Here is a 4,760-nt window from a genome sequence, read left to right on the forward strand (position 1 = left end):
CATGCTTTAACTGTTGTAATAAAATAAAATGTGTAACAACAAAATAGCTCTTTTCAAATAAATAAATATGAAATAATGTTCGAAATATGACCTATTCTCTGTCAGCTTCAACCAAATACCTCTTGAAACCTTTTCAACGTAATAAGATAAGGTTTTTGGTGTCCATGTGAGCTGTGAGATTTCCAGCACCCTAGACACTGAAACATTCGCTATCTAGCTTTGCACACGGTGCACGTGCACTCCGCCTCCCACTGGTCCCGACCGGGACGGCACGTGGAAAGTTTTTTTGCAGTTGAAGCTGCACTTACGCTTCGGCATTTTGCGTGCAATGCTGCTCCGCTGTCTGACCTGCTCCTGTGTGTGTGCGTCGCACAGCCTTCCGGGAATTATGTCTCGCAACAAAGTACCGTAGTAATGTGTGCAAAGCGCCAGTCAATTGAAGTATACGCTTATGATCCCATGAAAAACTTATGTGAAAAACAGTGAAAACCGGACATTTTCATGAATTTACAACCCCCCCCCCCCCCCCCCCCCACCCGGACAGTAGGCTACGTAAAAAGTGGACATGTCCGGGCAAAAGAGGACGTTTGGTCACATTAAATCGTTGTACTTTGGGTTAATATTCGCCTGAGATAGCCTACACACTTTTATCTCCTGATAAGTTTCCAAAAACACTTTATGAAAACTATATATCTTATGTGGGCTACATTCACTAAGGCTACAGTACAAGACAATAATAAGGACTGGCTATAATTGAATAAGGGTCTTTTACAAACGTAATCAAACATGACAAAACTACTTACATGTTTGTGTCTGTTAGAGTAGAAGAAAAAACAACGAATGATCCGTTAAGGCTTTTGCGCAGTTATTGTTCTGAAACCAGGAAAAGAGACAGAGTTACCAGAAGTACCTCCCATCACCTGGAAAATATAAAGAAACTTAACCCGTTGATTAATTCGCTAAACACAATAAGACATGTAAAGACATGTCTCCACGTTGATTGTTTTTCTTCATAGTATAGTAGTACAAATACAAAATAAATAAATAAAAATAAATAGTAGTATAAATACCTAAAATAAATTTAAGGTAGTATAAATACTACCTTAAAAGTTGATTCTATCTTTGCTATAGCCTAATAGTGTTATCATCACAACTTCATACATGGCCTATGTGTAAGAAGCATTCAGAATATCAAGTAGCACAGTATATATGTGTAATAGTACTTTATTAAAGTAAGATTCGAAATGTGGTATTTTTACTTGTAAAGGAGGATTTTGATTTGTTGTATTGGGACTTTACCTAAACTAATAAATCTGAGTCTACTTATTCCAACAATGTATTGATAAGGAGCACATTAAGGCAGCATTATTAAATACAAAGACAGTGTGATGCAAAATACTGAGTAACAATTCACATCAATGAGGTGATACAATGAAACGCTTGACCCATACTAAGAGCTCAGGATATCACAAGCTCTGCGGTTTTGATCATCCCTTTTCTTTTCACATCTCTTTATGATTCTCCAAACTTTAGGGAAGTACTACTGAAGTTCTAGAGCAGGGTCTTTGACGTTGAGGCGAAGCAGGAACCACCTATGGGTCTGTATTAAGTTGCACATCAAACTGGGCCTATAATAAAGGGTAGGGCGGCCTAACGCCTTTGTATACAGTGTGTATATATATATATATATATATATATATATATAATATATATATAGTGTGTATATACACACACACACACCCTTTTTTGCATAGAATACCAAGCTATTAAACAATAATTGTTGGCATAATTTCATGCATCATCTTTTAATGTTACACATACATGTGGCACAGTAATTTTAGAATTACCTGTATCCGTGGATGGCTACTTTAGTGACTACCTTACCAATAGGCCAGTAAGTCTATCATCAGTGGGGATTTATAATTTGCTAACACGTTACAATTATGTAAAGACATTAAAGTTGATGAAAAAAACTTTAAAATAAAATTGACAATACTTTGGAGGATACCCTGTCGATGTCTGGTCTAGGGTATCTGTCTAGCAGGAGACACTGGCTGGCTAACATGCACAAAAAAAGAAATAACACAATGAAAGAAAGGGAAAAGCCAAAAAGCATAATACAAGTACTTTAATGATAACGGTTTATTATTCGTACACAAAGAACACAACTAGTTATTAAACTGATTACATTGTCGTGTCTGGCTTTAAGGTTTATCATAAAGTACACAGAAGCACAAACAATCAACATTGATGACTTTTTTTAACATGACTTAATATTGTAAAATAGTAAACAAAAACCGTATATTTCTATCAATGTCACATACTCACATTCATGAACTTCCCTTTTACCTACACAAGCTGACCGTAAGGCACATTATTCTATAGAAAATCATACAAAATATAAGTGCTATCTTTAAGTATTTTTAAGCATACCACCTGAATTTGACTAAATCATTGACATTACATAGATATACAGTCAATGGTATAAATGCACAGGATTATACGTGGTAGCTCAGAGCACAAAGCAGATATTTCCATTCAGACTGTGGGGTTACTGGTGACTTCCTCCAGCAGTGGTTTGTAGAGTTCTGGGTCCCCGGTCTTCTAAACAATGAAGAAAAACATTGTAAGGTCGATAAAAAGGAACAAACATTCTCAGATCTTTAAGAACATATTTACACATTACAAACACTGTAAAAACTGTACTGCTGTCCTATTTCCTACAGGAATAGACTGTTGAATAATTATTTTGTTGATGTTTCTGTTATTACTCTTTTTAATATTGTAAAATTTAAGGGCCGTCCACACGGAAACGCTTTTTGGTGTAAACGCATGTATTGCATCGTTTTGGCCGATTGTCCAAACAAATCCTGTGAACGCATGGCCTGAAGACGCAATTGTTTAAAAACTGTTCCAAGGTGACAAAAAATTAAAATGCTGCCGTTGTGCCTTCGTTTGGATGGCAAAGCCGCATGATAATATCGTTGATGTCATCGCCACACCCCTCGACCCTAGCTTTCGACCTCTTATCCCACGACAACATCTCATAACAACAACAACAACAACAACAACAACAACACAATGGCGGACTACATGCTTGTGTCCCTGCTGGAGAAGATATTGAGCCATTAGGGTTAGGGACTGTTTCACAACAATTTCACAAGACAATTTCACAAATAATCACCGGGACCGAAAAGGATTTTTGAGTCAAGTATGGCTGCAGCTTGAGACTCCCATCTTGTGCCATCCAGGCTGCATGTTGTCTGCAAGCTTCTGCTTTTCAAAATAAAAGCTTGTGTCTGGTCCGTTATGTTTCGTACGTTGGTGTTTTCAATGTTTTTTAACTAAACAGCATGTCAATCATGCTATGAATAAAAAGATGTATTAGTTACAACACGATGGAACTAGCGAAGCAGTTTTGTGGAGCTACAGTGTGTACGGACAGGCACAGAGCGCTGCTTTTGTGGGACAGCCTCTCCTCCTGATCCAGGGCTTAAGACTGGAAATAGGGGGGAAACAGCGAATCCACAACTAAATCCACCAGGCAGACAATTTGAAAGGTTGCCTCCTAAAAGTTGGAAATTTGAAATTACAACAGAACCTTGTGGCCCTGTGGACACAACATTTAAACAACAAGAAATAAAGTGGTTGTTTTCAGTCATCCTGGATGAACAGTGAAACGTATTTTTACTAAACTCTACCTCCTTTTCTCCCTTCTGACTTCTCTCGAGGCCTTGATCGCCATGACGGCAGAGCTGATGGAGAGGCAGAGCTCCAGGTTTGACAGGACAATCAGCACGCGCTTATGCTTCTCAAAAGCATCTGGTTGAACACAAAGAAGCAGAGTTAGCATTAAAATCTGCAAACACATTTGTTTGTCTGTGTAGAGTTAATGAAATTAGTATAATTGGTACTTACTTGACCCTTCATTAAAGTATGGCTTATTTTTTGTATTTTTTTAATAAATTTTATTTTGGGCTGCGACAAATTACAGAGCAAAATGGAACTCATCTCATAATTATGAATCAAGTCACTTGTTACAACATATTTTGTGACCAATCAAGTTCTGTGATCTGATTAGAGTTGCATGTAATTCCACTGCAAATGTCTTTAATCACGCTGAATAGCAAGCTTTATTTGATATCTGTTACCAAATGGTGCCTGTGAAGTCGGGCTATGTACCCGAGCTGGCTATGTACTCCGGTAAGTGAGTCGCTGCAACCTTTGTTGTAGTTTAACAGATTTTTTGACTTTCAAATCCAGCAGTGAATACAGTGCTTGTTGCTTGCATTATGTTTTTTAGTAGTTGGGTGTGGTTTTCCTGTAACATAAAGAATACACATAATATAATATAAACTGTACATAACGCATGCATGTTGCATGTGCACAAATGCGTGAATCCAAGGAGTGACGTAGGCTCATCGTCCAGCAGGAGTTTTCTACTGTAACACAGTATTTTGCTACACTTTTGATAGCTTGCATGCATTTGTATCTATAGAGCATCCCATCCTGGTTTATCTGCTCCTGACACCACAGACTTGTATTGTATTGTTACGCTTGGAGTAGATTAAAGCTTTCAACATCTCCGAGGGCTCATTTGGCTTCCAGACAACAGCCAATTAATAAATACTAAAACAATACAATATATGACCTCTACACAGTAATGATGTGCAGGATACTACTGCTTTATTTGACGTCCATCTACCTATCAATACAACAGCATTAGTCATCAATATCTGATTGGTTTATTTACTCAAGGC

General features: G+C 37.6%; 1 long non-coding RNA gene across 1 annotated transcript; it reads right to left on the bottom strand.

The window, feature by feature from the left end:
• Positions 1 to 2,124: 2,124 nt before the first annotated feature.
• LOC116684741 (uncharacterized) lies at positions 2,125 to 3,771 on the bottom strand. Its single transcript, XR_004330834.1, has 2 exons — positions 3,702 to 3,771; positions 2,125 to 2,604 (listed from the first exon to the last, which is right to left on the bottom strand). It is a non-coding gene; the product is annotated as an uncharacterized LOC116684741 (long non-coding RNA).
• Between the last annotated feature and the right edge of the window lie 989 nt (positions 3,772 to 4,760).

Source organism: Etheostoma spectabile, unplaced genomic scaffold, assembly GCF_008692095.1.
Source record: "Etheostoma spectabile isolate EspeVRDwgs_2016 unplaced genomic scaffold, UIUC_Espe_1.0 scaffold00019538, whole genome shotgun sequence".
NCBI classification, from domain to species: Eukaryota; Metazoa; Chordata; class Actinopteri; order Perciformes; family Percidae; genus Etheostoma; species Etheostoma spectabile.